The sequence below is a fragment of the Glycine soja genome, chromosome 2 (assembly GCF_004193775.1).
Source record: "Glycine soja cultivar W05 chromosome 2, ASM419377v2, whole genome shotgun sequence".
NCBI classification, from domain to species: Eukaryota; Viridiplantae; Streptophyta; class Magnoliopsida; order Fabales; family Fabaceae; genus Glycine; species Glycine soja.
In genome coordinates, this window is record NC_041003.1 from 10,623,189 (window position 1) to 10,644,580 (window position 21,392).

A 21,392-nucleotide genomic window follows, 5' to 3' on the forward strand; every position below is an offset into this window, starting at 1 on the left:
TATTAATATCACAATATAAAGTATATATGAATGCATGACCATGAATACATAAACCTATTATGATGGCAACAGTGACAAATCCATGAATAAAGTAATTGGCAATTACTTTGTAAAAGACCAGAAGTTTGTTGACCACATATATTGGATGAAATGCAATAGTCCTTTCCTGGTGATAAATACCATATCCACTGCACAATTGATATACAAAATGTCTCTCATATAGCTAGGGCATGTGCTTATATTACGATAGACTAACTAAATATTACTAGAATTATTAAAATATATGTCAATATATTTTTGTATTTAGTATCCTTATTAGAGTCTAGGATCTCTTTTGTGTATAATTAGTTTTCTTATTATAGCCTAGAATATCTCTTGTAACTGTGGTATATAACCACAATTTTACTAATGAAATGAACAGTAAATTATATTCTTTCATGGTATCCGTAGTCTAGGATATGATCCTCTCTTGTTTCCGCCGCGCCCTAACTTCTCTTCTCACGTCAGCCACCATGACTGACTCCAACAAATTCCACCCAGCTCTTGTTGTCTCCAACATTAAGAACCATATCTCCATCACCTCGGAGATGGAAAACGTTCAATACGCGATGTGGGCGAAATTGTTCAAGATTCATGCACGTTCTCACAAGGTCTTCCACCACATCGTCCCACCCGAGAAAGGCAAGGAAAGGGTTCCTAAAACTGATGAAGAAAAGGTATTGTGGTCGACCCTTAATGTTGCAGTCCTTTAATGGATCTATGCAACAATCTCACATGACCTGCTACATACTATTCTTGAACCCAATGCAACAACAATGGAGGCCTTGAATAGGTTGCATGATATATTCCAAGACAATAAGAATTCTTGGGTTGTAACTCTTGAGCAATAATTCTCCCGTACCAACATGGAGGATTTCCCAAATGCCTCTGTGTATTGTCAACGACTCAAGAAATTGTCCGATCAACTCAAGAACGTAGGCGCACCAGTGTCGAATAACTGTCTTGTTCTTCAAATGGTGGCCGGCCTCATTGAGGCTTTGTTTACGCTGGAATTTGGTAAACAACCGCTAGTCTAAGTTAATTGCTTGCGAGATCAACTAGTGAATCTCAGGAGCATGCCATTTGTGTGTTTGCATTGAACGTAAAGCTTTTGATGTTCATCGTTGCAACGAACATTCATTGGCTTTGAGGTTTGCAGAAAGTAAAAATTCTTTGAAAGAATCGAAATGCTGGAAGTAACTTGACAAGGGAAAGGTAAATTACAGAATTTGAAGGATCAACAAGTTCATTCGATCGAATGAACCATTTAAAAGACATGAATTATATAAAATGAAACGTAAATTGCATTGCATTCGAAATGTAAAGTTTACAGGAACTTAAAATGGTTCACAATCATACATTTTCCTTGCGTACTCGTTTCTCTCTGCGCTGGGTACTTTGAGTATCTAAGGATTTGTAGAAATGATTTGCGACCCTGAAATCTGACTAAAAAACTGCTATATATAGACATTCGAAAATAAAACTGCCCTAACGGTCGAACACTATCCTAATGCCAAGTGTCCTGCTACGTACACCTTGCATGCACATAACTGCTCCTTAGAACGGTTATCCATATCGCTCGAAGTCGAACTGATTTTGTGAAGTTTTGTCAGAAATTGCGCTAAGTCCAGAAATCTTGCTGCCTTGACTTCGATTCGACCATATGCCAGCTCGATTCGCCCAATGGTTCGAAGCCCTCTTTCTTGTCTTAGCCTTATACTTCGTAAATACTTCCTCGAACCTGTGAATCCCTTTCAATAGACTCTTCTTTCTTTTCGATTCGAACATAATCTGGCAAAATTCGTATTTAGAGCATATTTTTAGCTCATCAAAAATATGGGCTAACAAATTGCCCCCAAAAAATGTCTGCTTCGATTCGAGATCGAAGGAAGATGAGAAGTTGACATTTTTTCTCTTCTTCTACCAATTTTCCTGAAACGGTGACATGATGGCACATTTACTGGTAACCGTCGCCTCGATCTCCCACTACCCATCATTAATTCCACTTTTCTAGGCAGAGTGGGACACGTGTCACGCTGGGGAGTCGGAAGGGAAATCTGATGTGATTGATTTTTGACCCTTGATTCTTATTATATTGTTTTTCCCTTTTTTAAAGTGAAACTCCATAAATAGCGCCAGAACTCCAGACAAAACCCCTTCAGCTTCTCTGCTTCCAAAACCTTTCTTCTTCTTTGCTTCCGAAACCTTTCTTCTTCTACTTCATATTTCCGGCGAAACCATCTTACTTTCAGATCTTCATATCAACTTGTTACTCCTTTCATCATCAACCTCACCGTATCCCTGAGCTTTGCCACTGTTCTCCGTGAATCCAAGCCTTTACTCACTGATTCTATCAGTCACCAAACCCTTCGTACGAATCATCCTTTTTCAGACTTCTTACGATGTCGCAAGAACAATCAGTCCCATTTGCTGGGAAATGGCAACACTTTACAATCAGGAACGATGGAGAGAAGGTGGTCCCAGAACCCCATGGTAACGCAGAACAAACAGAAACCTGGGAATCAGAGGTGATGATCCCTTTTGCAGTGGAAAGAACAGTTTACGCTTTTGGTGGCCCCTTACCAGACAAAGCATCATTTTCGAGTAAAATGGATAAGGTATTTCCCTGCTACCAAACTTGTGAACCTAGGATTTTTGATAGTGAGCCTTACAACTTTAATTGTTTAAGCAAACCCAACAAACTTTTCCGATCCGCCCCGTCAATAGCCCATAGGGATTACCTGCCTTGGCTTGATCGAGTCGAACAAGCGTATGAGGATTTCTGGAAGACATATGGCATATTTGATTTGATACAATTCTCTCGATCTGGTCCTGAATATCGACCAGAAATGCTGATAGCAGCTATGCACTTTTTTGAGTCTTCTACCAACACCTTTCAATTTAAGTGTGGTATGATGACCCCCACTCTCTTAGATGTAGCCGCCCTCACAGGCCTTAGGCCTAGCGGAGAAACTTATGACCCCACTAATTCTACTGATAATATAAAGCTAGTATATAAGGAGAACACCTTCTCCAAATATATAGCTGAACACCAAGGACCGGTCGAAGAGGAGGTCTCTGATGAAGAGCACGTAGCCTTCTTAACTCTGTGGCTATCTCACTATGTCTTCTGCACGAAATCCTTGCAAGTAGCCAAAAGATTTATTCCAATGGCATTACAAATTCATGAAGGTCGGAACTTTGGATTTGGACGCCTCTTGTTAGCAGTGCTATACGAATCACTTGGTGAGGCATGCGATGATCTGAAGAAATCGAAGGATGGGTCTTCCTTCTTAGTGTCCGGGCCTATGTGGCTTCTCCAATTGTGGCTTAATGCCACTTTCGAACAAGAAATGGGATTAATAATCCCACAAGATTATGCTGAAGAAGTTGCAAATCGCTCGATCGAAGGCCAGAGAGCACTTCGATTAACACCCAAGACCTTAGATCAAAACTCACAAAAGCTGTTCCTAAAGTACATGAGGATTTTTCTGAGCTTTGACAAGTTTCTTCCCCAACATGCTCCCTTCATTAGTCGAGAAGTTGGCCCGGCCTGGTTCACTGACTATTTTCCTGCTGTCGATCCGGACAATGAAGAAGAAGTGAACGAAATATGGTCATTTTACTTGAATCCACAGATCCTGTCTTGTCGTACAGGTGTTCAATCGAACTATTTAGGCCTGGTTGGATACCAGCCTAATTTGGTTTCAAGACAATTTGGCCTCTCGCAAATCCGTCCTAAAAGCTTGTTCGAAGATCCTCGAGACGTCATAAGAGGGGCCAATCTTTCGGAAAAGACTTTCAAGAAGTTTTTGAAGATTTCTCTTGATGAAAACTATGACCTGCATCCTTTTGAGTTCAACCATTCCCACTTCTGCACCATGGGGTTTGTTACCTGGTGGGAGAAATATTATTCGACCCGTTCAGTTGGAGACACTACTATCATGATCTCCAGACTTGAGAGTGGTTTTACACAACCAACGGTCGAGAATATCTGCTCAAACCTTCAAGCTCGAGGTATTAAATTACTTTTGACTTTCTAAATTGATATGTATTTTTGCCTTTTCTAATATTCTTACTTTCAGGCAAAACAATCATGACGAAGAAAAGTGGTGAAACGTCTCGAGCTGATGTGAGACCCAAGAAACCCACTGGGGTGAAGATCCAAGAAGGGAAACAAGAAGAGAAGGTAACTCTTCTGAACTTATCTTTTACTCTTAACGTCTTGCCTCATATTTCTTTATTTTTTCAGAGTCAAAAGAAAGATGATAGCATTGATACTACCACGACTTCGAAACGCTCGAAGCATGCGGTCGTCGAATTAGACGAAGAGAAAGATGCAAGTTTTATTTCTAATGTCAAATATTATAGCTTTCTTTCAAGTCTATATTCTGACAATTCTTTACCCTCGTAATGCAGGAAGAAGAGGAAAGACCTCTTATAAAAAAAAGAAAGTTACCTGCGACTTCGACCAAGTCTGCTGAACAAACAGAGGCAGGCAATTCCCAGGCTCAAATGCCTAAGAAGAAAAAGAAAGTGAAGCAGGTCGAGCCTGAACCTTCTGTGGCTGTTGAGGGTGGTGAGCCAATCAAGAAGAAAAAGAAAAAGACCAAGCCTTCAAAAGAACAAGGTGACAATCAACCTGTTGACGTCCAACCACCTTCGACCGATATTGACGGCACTGAAGTAGAGGCTACTCCTTTTATTGCTGAGATGGGCAACCCTGTCGATCAACCGGACTCACCACAAGAACAACCTGCCGTCGAGGTATCATCCTCTTAATGTGTTTTAAATCATAGCTTATACGAAACTATTTGTTAACCTTTTTCCATGATAATTCGAATCAGGTACAACAAAATGTTTCTGTAGAAGAAATACCCTCACATGCTCGAACATCTCCCGCTCCTGAGACGGATGCAGTGAATGTTGAGGAACAGGGTGAAGGTCAAGGCATTGGATCCAGCAGTCCTCATGGATCGAGTCAGAAAAGTTCATCCGAAGAAAACTTTTCCGATGAAGAGGCCATAAAAGAGGCTGAAGCTGGAGGTTCGGACATTTAGCCGGCGTCTTCAACATCTAAGCTTTCCGCTAGCATAGGGATCGCAGAAGATACATTCATCCAAATGCAAGACGAAGACCCTGCTGCAGCCCTTCGACTCCTGCTGAACACAAGTCAAGCCAACACCTCAAGTGAAAAGATTCCTGGTGCTTCGTCCTCATCTGATGCCGAAATAAACTCTTCAGTACGCCAAGATTCTCTGCTCTTGAAGTTATCCATGGAATACGCACGAGAAGATGTGCTTAAATCCATTGAAGAGAACCCCTCTGCTGCCTTTGGGCACCTGAACTTTTTGAGGAAATTGCACAACCCTCTTACCTCTGATGAGATTCTAGGCAAAGTTATCCAAATCGAGGCCATCATTGACCAATTTGCAAGTACTGTGCAGAAAAAACGCGAAAATGGCGCCAGACTGGATGCCCAAAAACAGGCACATATCCTTCTGCTCGAGAAAGCCCGAGCTGCTCAACATGAAGTCGAACGTCTCACCAAAGAGGCGAAAGAAGGATCTTCTGAGATCAAAGCCTGTGATGATAACATCTCCTCCTGGGAGGCAACTATTACGAATTTGCTATCTCAGGTCGATGATCTAAGGCAGAAAATTGTAACAGAGCAGGCCAAACGCAAAGAACTCCAGGAGAAGGCCGCTAACTCGATTCAGAAACTGGTTGCTGAAAAAGGGAGGGAAGGCCTGAAGGCCTTTAGCGCATCTCAAGCTGTAGCAGATGAGGCAAGGGTTATGGAGAGTGCTGACCAGGTCTTAACTAAAGAAATGACCACCTTGAAAAAGCTGTATGAGGATTTGGTCATGACTTAGTAGAACTTATGATTTCTTTATTTCGAATTCTGTATTTCGATTCTACTTTTCGATGTAATATTGACACATGCCCTTTCGTGGCAATTTACTGTTATCGCCATTTTTATGTTTCCCGTATTTCTCTTATTCTATGCTTATTTTAACTTCGAGCAGTGTTGGTTTATATTTTTTCAAATACTTACCATTTATGCTCAAAGTACGTTTCTGAGGGGTTAGCTCCTCTAACTCATAAGCACCATTCGAATAGATCTGAATTATTTTAAACGGTCCTTCCCAATTTGGGGACCATTTGCCCAAGGCTCGATCCTTACTATCTATGGGCAGGATAACCTTCCAAACTAAATCTCCAACATTAAAAGTTTTTGACTTCACTTTCTTATTATAAGCTTTAGCAACTCTTTCTTTTTGTTTAGTCAAAACTTCTAATGCTCTTAATCTCTCTTCATCTAAATCAACTAACTCATCTGACATCATTTTCCAATAATGGTCGATTGGAATGTCCATTTGTTTTTGTACCCTGGCTGATTGCAAATGTATTTCGACCGGAAGTACAGCATCATGCCCATAAGTCAGTCGAAATGGGGTAGTATTAGTTGATTCCTTAGGAGAATTTCTACATGCCCATAGAACTTGATCTAACGTTTTATTCCAATTTCTTGGCTTTAAGGCAATGTGTTTTTTAATCAAGTTAATTACAATCTTATTGGCTGCTTCGACCTGACCATTTGCTTGCGCGTAATATGGTGTTGAGGTTAATAATCGAAAGCCAGTTTTTTGGGCAAATTCTTGCATTTTTCGTCCAGTAAAAACTGAACCTTGATCAGTGGTAATTGTTTCAGGAATACCATACCTATAAATAATATGATTTTGAATGAAACTAATTACTGCTTCCTGATCAACATTTGGCAAAGGAACTGCTTCGATCCATTTTGTAAAGTAATCGATACCAACTATAATATAACGCTGGTTCTTAGAAGAAGCGGGCTTGATTTCACCAATTAAGTCCAAAGCCCATCCTCTGAAAGGCCAAGGTTTGATTATGGAGTGTAACTCACTAGCAGGTACATGCTGTATCCCTGCATGCTTTTGGTATCCCTGCATGCTTTTGGCATTCCTGACAGCCTTTAGCAAATTCTATGCAGTCTTTTAACATCGAAGGCCAATACAAACCTTGTCGAAATAAAAGCCATTTCATTTTATGACCTGCTTGATGTGATCCACAAGCCCCACTGTGAACATGGGAAACTGCCAAGTATGCTTCTGATTCACTTAGACATTTCAACAACACTCCTTCTGCAGTCTTTTTAAACAAATCATTTCCCACAATCACGTAATTTAAAGCCCTATATTTGATCTTTCGAGCCACATTACCTATTGGATTTTCCAAATATTCAACAATGGACTTTCTCCAATCATTATCTAACATATTGTCAATGGCCAAAATTTGAATTTTTCCCTGGAGATCATCCATGCTTTCATCTTCATTATTTTGTGGTGTAATTGCCCCCACAAGTTTTGGCATTGGCAATTTAGTACTTAATGGCTCTGGTATCACCAGTTTATCTTTTATTTCGATCAACTGAGTTAATTTTTCCTTCGACATTTTGTACCCTGAAGCTATTTGGGCTAAATCATTTGCTTCTTGGTTTTCTTGTCGAGGTATATGCTCAATGTTAATGTAATCGAAATGATTCAGAAGAGAACTCGCCATAACAAAATATTTTGCTAAGTGTTCATTAACACATTTGTATTCTTGTGTTAATTGCTTCAACACTAATTCTGAATCACCCCTTATGTTAACATTTCTTGCCCCCAGGCTAATTAAAATTTGAAGGCCTGTAATTAGAGCTTCATACTCAGCCTCATTATTAGAACAAAGCCCTTTGATTTTATATTTGAACTTAGTTGGAACTTTATTGGGGGATATTATTAAGACTCCAATTCCAGTTCCATGTTTGTGTTTCGATCCATCGAAATACAAAATCCAAGGCTCTGTATCGACATAGTCTTGCGGCATCTCGATCACTGAGTGATCTACAATAAAATCTGCCACAATTTGACCCTTAACAGATTTCAAAGGCTTGTATGTTAAAGAATATTCTGTTAATGCTAAAGCCCATTTTCCAATTCTACTGTGTAAAATAGGTTTTGACAACATGTGCTTAATAATATCATAATGAGAATACACATAAACATCAACAGGCTTTATATATTGCTTAAGTTTTGCACAAGAGAAATACAGACAAAGACAAAGTTTTTCTATGGCAGTATATCTAGTTTCTGCATCATTTAGTATACGACTAAGATAATAAATTGCATGCTCTACGCCATCATCATCTTCCTGAGCCAACATGCTACCAATGGTCTTGTCAGATGCAGCAATATACAACTTCATAGTCTTGTTTCGACTAGGAGGCATTAGCACAGGAGGCTTGATCAGATATTCTTTAATTTCATCGAAAGCCTTTTGATGCTCTTCATTCCATTTGAATGGTTCATCTTTCTTGAGTCGAAGTAATGGCGAAAAAATTTGAGCTTTGCCACTTAGATTCGAAATAAATCGCCTCAAGAAGTTGATTTTTCCTAGCAAAGACTGAAGCTGTTTTTTGGTCGAAGGAGGCTTCGTCTCAAGAATAGCCTTTGTCTTATTTTGATTTATCTCAATGCCTTTTTTATGCACCACAAAACCAAGGAAATCTCCTGCACGCACACAAAAAGCACACTTTAATGGATTCATTTTTAATCCATGTTTCCTCATTCGTTCGAAAGATTGCCTAAGATAATCCAAATGGCTATCTTCTGAGGAGGATTTGATGATTATATCATCAATATAAATTTGCATAAATGTGTCAATAAAATCATGAAACATGGAATTCATGGCCCTTTGATAAGTGGCCCCAGCATTTTTCAACCCAAAGGGCATAACCACCCATTCATAAGTGCCTAAAGCACCAGGGCATCGAAATGCTGTTTTCGACACATCACTTTCAGCAATAAATATTTGGTTATAACCAGAATAACCATCTAACATGCTTAAAAATTCGAAGCCAGCTGCCGAATCTACCAACATTTCCGCTACTGGCATAGCATATTCATCTTTAGGTGTAGCATTATTTAAATCCCTAAAATCTATGCATATTCTAAGAGTTCCATTCTTTTTAATGACAGGGACTATATTTGCTAACCATTCGACATACCTGGCAGATCTGATGAATTTACACCTCAGCAGCCTTTCGATCTCTTCCTTAATTTTGGACATGATTTCTGGTGCGAATCTTCTTGGTAGTTGTTTTACTGGTCTTTTTCCCTCCTTAATCGGTAATTTCATTTCGACCATTTCTCTGCTTAACCCAGGCATTTCGTGGTAATCCCAAGCAAAACAGTCTTTAAATTCTCTAAGAAGAGGCACCAGCTTTTCTTTTAGACTTGAGGTGATATTGGCACTGATATAGGTTGGCCTTTTTATCGAGCCATTTCCAATGTCGATCTCCTCCAAAGGATCTTGAGCCTGCATCTTTGGCACCTCACTTATGGGATTTTTCTCAAAACCCAGCGGCTCATCGTCATAAATGCAATCCAGTCTTCGATCCTTTGTTTCTTTGTTTTCATGATCTTCGATCTTGGCTTCAACTGCCATATTTTGTTGAGATTCAGCCTCAAAGGCCGTATTTAGTCTTTTTTCGGCCATATAAGCCGTAATTCTGGCCCATGCAGTGGCCTCAGTCATATTAATCTTCATATATATTCCACCCAGTTAGTGGAATGACTCCATCTTCAGAGGGAACAACATCAATTTCCTCCCTCTCCCATATAAACCCATAGGTAGGATGGAGTTTGACAGAGTGGATAACATTGTCACTTGATTCGAAAACAGCCTCCTTGTCACCACAAGGTGCTATGTTAGCCAACTTTTTGTCAAAGGTTTGTGCAGTAACATTATCAACCTCTGACTTGTAGAAGCTTTGATCTGCCTCTATATTTTCAACAATCCCATCTTCCCTCCAGATAATGAGTTTCTGGTGGAGGGTAGATGGCACAGCCCCAACTCCATGAATCCATTCCCTTCCTAATAGCAAGTTAAAATTAGCCTTAGACTGTATCACCAGGAATAGAGTTGGTCGAACTATACTGCCTACAGCAACATCTACTTGAATGGCTCCCAAAGAATAGCCAGTTTTACCCTCATAATTCGAAAGCACAATGTTATGGGCAGATAGATCAGTGTCATGTTTCCCGATCTTGTGGAGCATAGATCGAGGCATTAAGTTAACAGCCGCTCCTCCATCTATGAGCACTTTGTTGATGCCAATATTCTCAACTTTTGCTCTGATGAAAAGAGGTTTGAGATGACTTTTCATCTGAAAATATGGCCTTTCGAAATAAGCTAATTGTTCTTCCACACAGCCATTGTTCATAACATAGTAACATACTGGCTTTGGGTCAGCCATATCAAAATGATCGAACTCACCTTCGATCTCAGTAACCTCAGACTGGACATCATATTCAGATGGCAAGATAGATACCACACAGATGACATCAAAGTCTGGTTCAGAATCCAGTAAATCCTCATCCTCCATCTTATCTTCATCCACTGGAGGCAGGAGTCTCTCTTTTACTGGCCTCCTAGACACTTCTTTATACTGGCCCGTTTGCAGATTCTGTTGGGCCAATTTCTTCTGACGTTGGAACCTGCGCCATTGGGTCCTCGTCATAGGATTCTTTCCTTTGTAATTGTTCCTATAAGAGTACCTATTAGCCTCCTGTGGGCCAATTTGCTTCGTTCCGCTCGAACCACCTACTTCCATGGCCCCTTTGTTAAACCTTATGAGTCCCTGGTGCATCCATTTTTCGACCGGAACTGAACCAGGAGGAGCGAAAGTATTCCTTCGACCAGACTTCTGATTAGTGTTCGACTGCACCATAACCCTTTTGCCTTTATCGAAACGTTGGTTCTGCTTTGCCCCCTTGTTAACAACTTGGTATTTTTTGAGGCCCTCAGTAGCCTCCCTATCACATACTGCACTGCAGCGAGGGCAGAGCATCACAATCTTGTTTTCGAGTTTGCATCTGTTCAAGAAATCAATTAAATCCTCCTCAGCCTGAGGATATACAACCTTCATTTGTTCGTTGTAATCCTCTTCAGATATGCCCTGAACTCGCACTTGAGACAACTCCATTGCTTCGACCATCATTATTTCTTGGGGCTCCGCATAGAGAGTTTCAGCAGCTTTGGATGTTTCAGCATTTGCCTGAACAACCTTTGGTTTCTCACCAAATTTGAGCCTCCCTTCGTCGAGAGCCTTTTGAACCAAATCCCTGAAAAGAACACAACGTGAGGTTTTATGGCCAAGGAAATTATGAAATTTACAATAACCCCTTTTCCTCTGTTGTTCGATTGGGGGTACTTTCAAGCCCTTAGGAACAACAATTTGGCCATCTGTGACTAATAAATCAAATATTTCATCACATTTAGTTATATCAAATGTATAAGTTTTAGACACAAATTTATCATTTTTAGGTTCAACAGGGTTTTTTCCATTGGAAGGTTTAAGGAATTTACAAACATAAGGAGGTCCAGGTTTTAATTCGGCTACATCAACCTCATTGTCTTCGATATTTTCATAAATAATATCGAACTCCTGGTCACTGTCATTGGTTTCGACATATGCAACCTTTTCCCTCTTGTGGAACTTAGAATTTCTAGCCTTTTCAACCTTCAATCGTTCGAGTTGTCGAACTCTATCAGCCAATTGAGCCATATCCCTTAAATACTGGGTATCTAATTTCTTTCTAATCGAATAGTCTAGGCCACCAGCAGCCATTTCGACTAATTCATGTTCAGGGACTTGGGTGAAACACCTTGCCTTTAAGAGTCTGAATCTGTTCAAATAATCATCAATTGATTCAGGTGCCTTACGTCGAACGCTGGCTAACTCTTTAAGGCTTATCTTAGACTGTCCCATATAGAATTGCTCATGGAAAATCCTCTCCAATTGGTTCCAATTATGTATGGAATGAGGAGGAAGAGTTGTAAACCATGTGAAAGCATTTTTAGTTAAGGAATTAGGGAAATATTTCATTCTTAAATTTTCATTATTAGCCAAATCCCCTGCCTCGACCAAATATCTAGCAATGTGTTCGACAGTAGACTCATTTGTCTCTCCTGCAAACTTAGTAAACTTAGGGATTTTCACACCCCTTGGTAATTCTGTCTGTAACACATACTCAGATAATGGAGACACAAAATTCGGCCTGTGTAAGCCCAAGTTCAAACCATTTTGTACTAAAATTGTTTCGACCATTTGGGCCAGGTTATTCTGCCTATCGAAACGGTTTTGTTGAATATTCCCTATTACTTCATCAGCATTTTGGTTTCTATTTACCAATACTATACCAGGGTTTGGTTCGACCTGTTGGGCTGGTGGCTCTATGCGAGCCAATGGTTGTGGTGCTTGAGCCATTTGCATCCCTGGATTGTTAGGCATCTGTATCTCTTGGACAGGCGCCTGTATTTGGATCTGTCGAATTGGTGGTTGCTGTACGGGTGGTGCCCCAAAAAAGTCAGCAATTCGACTTATTTGATTTGTTAACATTTGGTAACTGTCATTTGTATTTTGAATTAAGGGGTTAATAATAGTTCCTATTTGTTGTGTTAACATGTTAACCATATCATGGTTACTTTCATCCATTTGTTGTCTGAGTGACAAAACGGATGTATTGGTTAAATGTTGAGGAATTATCCTACCTTGATTGCCCGCTACAGACCCTGATGGAGAGGACATATTAAGATTCTCTATATTTGGTTGAGAGTTTTGCAACCCTGCCATCAAAGATGTAGGCATGCCATATAGAGGGTTTTGAAGCGGTCGAAAGGGACTTCCACTGGGATTCCCTAAACTAGGGTTATTCCATGGGGCAAAAGCAGACGCTGACGTGGTCGAACTTGCCAACGTCATGTTGGTCATGGGAGAAGTTACCCCTGTCTGATTCATAACCGTCGAAGCGGTCGAACTTATCGTGCCAACAGTTTGGTCAGGAATTGCTCCTATGCCGGAATTTATATTGGCATTACTGACAGATGTCTGCGTTGGTTGCCCCTCCATATTTGGAAGGTCATTGTTTCGATTACTTGGGGGTGGTCTAGCCATCCTTGTACGAGTTTTGAATTCTGTTAAGTGTGGAACAGATTTCCCACTTCTTAAATGCATACAAGATCAAAACAATTAAGAATGCAATAAAACAACTGTTCTAAACAAAACTTTAATAATAATTTTAAAGCCAAAACACACAATTGACCGGTCCCACCGGGCGTGCCAATTTGTTTACGCTGGAATTTGGTAAACAACCGCTAGTCTAAGTTAATTGCTTGCGAGATCAACTAGTGAATCTCAGGAGCATGCCATTTGTGTGTTTGCATTGAACGTAAAGCTTTTGATGTTCATCGTTGCAACGAACATTCATTGGCTTTGAGGTTTGCAGAAAGTAAAAATTCTTTGAAAGAATCGAAATGCTGGAAGTAACTTGACAAGGGAAAGGTAAATTACAGAATTTGAAGGATCAACAAGTTCATTCGATCGAATGAACCATTTAAAAGACAGGAATTATATAAAATGAAACGTAAATTGCATTGCATTCGAAATGTAAAGTTTACAGGAACTTAAAATGGTTCACAATCATACATTTTCCTTGCGTACTCGTTTCTCTCTGCGCTGGGTACTTTGAGTATCTAAGGATTTGTAGAAATGATTTGCGACCCTGAAATCTGACTAAAAAACTGCTATATATAGACATTCGAAAATAAAACTGCCCTAACGGTCGAACACTATCCTAATGCCAAGTGTCCTGCTACGTACACCTTGCATGCACATAACTGCTCCTTAGAACGGTTATCCATATCGCTCGAAGTCGAACTGATTTTGTGAAGTTTTGTCAGAAATTGCGCTAAGTCCAGAAATCTTGCTGCCTTGACTTCGATTCGACCATATGCCAGCTCGATTCGTCCAATGGTTCGAAGCCCTCTTTCTTGTCTTAGCCTTATACTTCGTAAATACTTCCTCGAACCTGTGAATCCCTTTCAATAGACTCTTCTTTCTTTTCGATTCGAACATAATCTGGCAAAATTCGTATTTAGAGCATATTTTTAGCTCATAAAAAATATGGACTAACAGGCTTACAATGGGGTTGTCACACTCATTCACTGAAGCGATCCTCTTTCACCATTCTATCAAGCCCGCTCTATGCTCACCTTAGAAGAAGCTGGTCTTGCGAAGAAGGTTGCAACCGGTAGGGGTGCCGCCATGGTGGCTCGCAACACTGATGACTCTCATCCCCTCTCAAAAAATTCCCATCAAAATCAAAATACTCATGGTGGTAAAAAGGGTCAAAACTGCAACAACAATGACAAAAACAATGTTGGTAATCGCAATGGCGTCAAGAGCAACGGTGGTGGCGGTCGTAGTCACGGCCGCAATAGTGGCTGGCAACAGCAATCAGAGCACAAACAGTGGCCTACCAAACAATGATAGTGGCCATGGATGCCTTGGGTTCTTCAACCTTGCCTATACCCCTCATCCAGCGGCCCAGTCCCCACCTCACATTGGGTCAGACCCAATTTTCAGAAAGCCCAATAGTGCTAGACATGCATCCTTGGGCCAAAACCATCACAAGCCTACACGATGACAGTAGCTCCACCCACTCTGATAGACATCAACAATGCACACTTTTGGGCTTAATTTGAGTAATAATCATGGTATAATTGTTGGTAATGGACATTCAATTCCAATTCGTGGTTAAGGTCACACCAATTTGTCTCTCTTGAATCCACCCTTTGCCTTGAAAAATGTCCTTCATGCCCCTTAACTTATTAAGAACTTAGTGTCGGTTCAAAAGTTTACAGCTGACAACTCAGTTTATGTTGAATTTGACCCTTTTGGTTTTTCTGTGAAGGATTTCTAGATGGGGATACATCTCATGAGATGTGAGAGTCAGGGCGACCTTTATCCTATCACCACCAATCAAGCCACTTCACCATTTACTTTTGCCTCTTTAGCACCATTGTCATGGTATGCTTGTTTGGGTCATCCGGAAGCACCTATTTTTTACTCCCTTAGGCTAAATAAATTTAATGAGTGTAATCAAACTTCTAATTCTCATGTTTGTCACTCTTTTTCTCTTGAAAAACATGTTAAGTTACCATTTGTTTCTTCTCATTCTTGCACTATTATGCCTTTTGATATTATCCATAGTGATATTTGGACATCTCCCGTTTTGAGCTTTTCGGGCCATCAATATTATGTTTTGTTGTTGGATGATTACTCTAATTTTTTGTGGACATTTCCATTGTCTAAGAAGTTTCAAGTTTTTTTTTCCACATTTCTATCTTTTAGAGCTTTCATCCACACTTAGTTTGAACAGGAAGTAAAAAATATTCAATGTGATAATGATAGGGAGTTTGATAATGGACCCTTTGGGGAATTTTGTAAAGTAAATAGGTTAGCTTTTCGTCTCTCTTGTCTACATACATCATCACAAAATGGGAAAGTCGAGAGAAAAATCAATATCATTAACAACATTATTTGTACTCTACTAGTCCATGCATCTTTACCACCTTCCTTTTGGCATCATGCTTTGCAAATGACAACATATCTTCTCAACATTCTTCCAAGTAAACAATTAGCCTATCAATTACCTCTCAAGGTTCTTTATCAAAAAGACCCTTCCTTCTGTCATCTTTGAGTGTTTGGGTGTTTATGCTATCCACTTTTTTCCTTTACTACCATAAACAAATTTCAAGCTCATTCCTCCCCGTGTGTTTTTTTGGAGTATCCATCTAATCATCGTGTGTCCTCTTGTAAAATCATACTAAGTTGCCATGTCATTTTTTGTGAAACCCAATTCCTTTTTATTAAGTTGCACACTCCACAACCTCACACACATATCTAATTGCCCCACACCATGCATATCATTGCACTCAGCACACTGCAGGGGTTAAAAATTAACTACCAAACAAAAGGGTATTTAATTAATTAGGAACAGAAGTAGCAATAATTCACTGTCAACAATACAGTTTGACCAATATATTCTACCATTTCACTCGCATTTCTTCTTTTGTTTGAGAACAGTTAAGAACCATATATATAGACCTCACCATTGCAAACCGCACAACTTGCCATTGGATTCGGTTATGAGAATCAGAATTAATCATACTCATAAATTGAAGAAAATTAACTTGAATATTATTACGTAATGTGGAAATAATTTCCCACCACCTCAAGCATTCAATTCAACCCAAATGTACTTTTGAATAGAATTCACTTGCAAATTAAAGAACATTTTCAGCTTCCCTAGAAACCTTTACATATAACTTCATTAGATTGAATGATATATATTAAGTTTGCAGGAGACGGTATCTGATGTAGAGCCTGCATCCAAATAAAAGTGGTGCTCAATATGGGCCAAGATTTGGATCAAGCTTAATAATTACAGGCTGAAGATTTGAATGGGGGAAGCAAATTAAACAAAGGTAGCCAGCAATTGGCAGAGCCATGGTCCCCTAAAAATGTCAGGAAGTGGGTAGTTATCATGTAGGAAAAAGGTTGATTCTATTGCCTCAATAAATAAGAGCTTTTACAATATAATTAAGGTCCTCCTCGACCACAATCAATCAAATTTATCATTTCTAGAATTTTTATCTTTCATAATTTACAACACTTTCTATATTGTACAAGAGTAATGTACGTAGCCAACTTCAATTTTACAACTTCTAGAAATCTCTTGGGAATGAACTAGGAACCCAATCGAAAAATAAATTAAATCTCCTCCTTAAGTCAGTTGTCTTAAGGAAAATATTGCATCGGTAAATAGTCATTTCAATGGCTGGTTAGTTGAACTCTCACACCAAAACATTTTTGACACACCTGAAAAGATCTCAGTGATCTCAAACTAAAGTTCTCTTCACCATCCTTGGATCACAATTTTCAACAGCTCTTTTGTTTTGCCACTTTACTTTAAAGGATCGTACTTCAAGAGAGTCTGGTGAGACGTTTTATTGCCTCGATTTTGCTTTCCCCATGTTGCTGTTTGCTTTAACTATTTTGTGTAGTCTCTGGCACTCTTGTGGTTAAGGTTGGGAATCTTTCGGTATGAAGTTCATTTTGCTTATCCAAAAACAAATGCATATGTGCAACTTCATAAATGGTTCGGGATTAACATATATACATGATTCATGAGACACGAATGCTTCTATTTTGATGAGGTTTTAAACCGTTGCATTGACACTACTATATATATATATGTTCTGGCTTATGAAATCCATTCTAGAATTCAATTCCTCAAAGACTCACTGTATTATGATATTAGGGATGAGTACCTTGTCAATAGTACATTTCACGGTGTTATAAGATCAATCTGATGGTTAAAGGAAAAAGGTAAAAAAGAAGTTATGAGTTTGAATGTTTCTCGTTAATAAAAACTAGCAAATTAATAATTAATATGTATGGATAAAAAAAAAATTCACCAATGCTTTGAAGGGTGCTTGGGTAGTATTAATGAATCCCAATTCAAATATGACGGACTCATCTATTCACAGCCACAATGGCAAATTTGGCGGCATCTTTTCAGAGCAATCCAAGTGTATACTAAGCCATTTATATAGCACGTTCAGCACATACATGCTATATAAATCCTTGTGCTTTTATTGGCGGGCCAATGGTTAATTTATAGGTGATTTGGGAACTGACTATATATGTTAATCAGTAAACATGTGCTATAGGTATTTACAACTGCAGGTTGAGTGCAGGGGATTCTTATATATATCTATGTAATGTTTCACCTGTTTGTGAACTGGCTCACTTCTTGTGAATTTTCACAAATTACATATATAATTTTTCTTTTTTTTTGTGAAAAAAATAAAAGTAAGATCAATGTAAATTAGTATATGTAGAGACAAAAAAATGCATTTAAGTTTAACATAAAAACAAAAATTAAGTTTAAAGAAAAAACTGTTTTAAAATATCTATTTATGTATCTCATATTTCCATTTATTTAATTATATAAAAATTGAAAAAAAATATAAATAAAAACATCTAATTAATTAAATACCCATCAAATATTTAGTACGGTTATAACTATTTCGAAGGATATGGTACTATCATTTTCAGCTTACCTGAGCCAAGCCAGCCTGCATGCATTTTGCTGCACACATTAAATACAACAATTACTATTTCAGTCTTTGAATGTACTATTCATTAAAAAGAAAAATAGAAGAACTGTCGAATTAACTCGATCTGCCCACAACAGCACCGAAGGGTCCATATATGTTCCCGCAACTATGCATAAATAAATGTTGTGGTTCTACTTCAAGGAGATTTCTTCGGTGGACCAAAATAACAAAGTGCAAAAATAGTACAATTAATGTCCTTTTTTTAAGAACAGTTAATGTTATAATGCAAGAATCACCGGGAAAAAAAAAAGAGAATCTCTAGTTTTAGCACCGTCACTATTTTACTCTCCAATTACTTCGATGAAATGAAGTAAAAAAATAAAATATTCTGCATATTAAATAATACTGTAATAGATAGTATTTCCTCTATCCCAAAATAAGTATTTTCCTATATTATTTTACATATATTAAAAAACTAATAAATAAATAAATAAATAGAAAAACTAATATTTTACAAAACTAACATTAATATTAATAACGTTACATTAAAAAAATTAAAATAATACTTATTAATAAAGAGTATTAGTGTAAAAATAATTAATATTACATTAAAAAATTAAATACTAATTTTGGGACGGAGAGAATAATTAAAAAAATATTGTTTTTTATAATAAAAATATATTTATGATATATAAAAATTACATTTCATAATGCAAAAAACTAATTATTCATCATCTGAAATTTACAGTAATTTCTGAAAAATCAATGTATTATTTAAGGAATTGAGATTTCTGTTAATATTGGAATTAACCTTATATATTTGTTGACTTAAAATTAATATAGAAAATACTTTCTGCGTCGATTGTCATAAAAACTTATTTAGAAAGTACTTTTGTAGATACGTTCATTATTAAGCTATATATATTGAGTGTGGACGTTGTCCTCACAATTTTTTAAATTCTTCGCAAAAATTTCTCGCAAGACCTATCTTTTATAATAAATAATTGATTTAAAATAATTAAAAGATTAAATTTATTTGAAAAAATAATTAAAATTATGTTCTTTCATGTTTGAGTTTTTGCGGAAAATTCTACAGAAATTAAGACTGTAATTTTGCTGTAAAAGTGAGCAGGCCGATAATCAATTATGATGAGGAATTAATTATAATTAAGCCCCTGTAAGAAATCCTGAGAATTCTTATCACTCTTGATTAAAATAAAATAATTATTTTAATCCAGCTCTTGATACAACTTCAAGAAAAAATTTAGACGGAGAGAAGTTTTTTGAACTTCACAAAAGTATTCCCGACGCGAGACACACTGATATGTTTAAAAGAGTCATGTACGTATTAAATAAAGTCCAGGCATCAAAATTTTCTTTAATCCAAGATTATTAAATTCACAGTTTCCCTAAGAATTTTTCTAAGCCTAAATTTTTGTCATAAGCATCCAATTAGAACAAATTATCCTAAGCTACCCTAAGCAAGTAGACATCCACTAACCGACCCCCTCAAACCAAAGAGAAATCAAAACCTAATTATGTAGATGAACATGAACTAAATTCCTATCTAGTTATCCTTATTAGTAATAATTTCTTTTACACATATATTTTGCACTGTACTTAAAAACCACTTGAACCCCTTGTTTTTCTCTCCATAGTCATCCAACCTTAGGTGGTATGAGAGGGCAAATTCTGATTTTTTTTTTTTTTTTTTTTTTTTGTGAAACTTGGAGGCCAAGTTTGGAATTTTGCTAATTTATTTTTATATCCCTACTTAGGTTATATTCTAACTTGCCTATATTAGTATTTAACAACACAAATCTACCCTAAACGCTATATGTTCCACTGAAATAACCCTATCCTTCTCTTCCCCGACACTCTTCATTTAAAAAAAAAAAATACCTTACACTAGGAGTCCCTCTAGCACTAGCTAGTTGAAGTATTCTTCAAGTTGATTAAGTTCAAGAGCAAGTTAAGCTTAGTATATGTGATACGCTTTATCCCATATGCAATTATTCTTATTAAAAGGGACAAGAAAATATATTTGAAATATATTTTTTTATCAAAAAACTTTATTAACATAACACACTGGTTGGAGAAAAGGCATCGCATTCTTTTGTTTTCCAAATATAGCATAAAAAATAGAAATTAAATAAACATCTTGACACTCCAAATGTCATTCAAATCTATAACTAAAATATTACGAGTTTGAAATTAAATATAAGTCCGAAGAACAACTATAAAGTCCAACCCCTATGTTGCAATCTATTAGAGAACTACTTCATACAATATTACATAACACAAACAACTATAAATGAGGCCTAAGCCTCTCCTCTTGAATCATCAACAACATCCAAAGGGAACCTCCGCTGCAAGTGACAATTAATCCAAACAGAAGCAACACAATGAGAAAGGGAGTGAGATATATCCAAACTCATGTATACGATACAAAAATGAAGCACAATTAATTAGAGACATGCATTCACAAATAAAGCATTTGTTCATGGCATAAATGACACAATCACATCCATCCACGTAAACACACATGCATTATCATGCTTAACCAAATTACGACTCTATATGCATATGGTACTATTTAAAACACTTGTGAAAGAAGCTTGAAAGGACATGCACTCAACGAAATTTTATATCGTAAATAATTCAACACCACACTCTCAACCTAGATGAGACTGCCGACAAGGATTACCCAACATTAATTGTTAGAATATATATTGTAACTCATGGAATCAACATAAGTCACACGAAAATTTTAAACTGAATAATACCCCCAAAATCATAGTCATGTTTCAAATCAATCATGTTCTTCTCGATTAAGCTCAACAACATCCTTTGAAATAGCTTTATCATGAAATAATTCATGAGACATATAAGGTATATATACATGGCTTTTCATACATTTCCTCACATGGTGGACCTTGCCCACATAGACTAGGGTCACATACTTTTATTTTCATAGCATTGCTACGATATCACTTCATTTGCAAATCATATTCATAAATATCATGTATCCTACCAACATTCATTAAGATTTCCATAGCATATAGTCACATTTTCTTTTATGCTACAACAACCTTATAGAGTGTAAACACTACAAGAATTTTGATTTTTAGTGACTAAAAAATTGTGACGAAAATTCAAATTGTCACTAATAATATATCATTTGTGACTAAATTTTATTTTGTCACTAATATTATTAACAATAGTGACAAAAAAGAAGTTGTCACTATAGTTTTATTATTAGTGAAAAAAAAATATTTATCATTAATATCTACATATTTTATTTTCATGTTTAAAAT

The 21,392-nt window shown here is 37.3% G+C and overlaps 1 pseudogene; it reads left to right on the forward strand.

Annotated features, from left to right (window-relative positions):
* Positions 1-458: 458 nt before the first annotated feature.
* Positions 459-14,437, forward strand: LOC114372575 (annotated as a pseudogene).
* Positions 14,438-21,392: the final 6,955 nt, after the last annotated feature.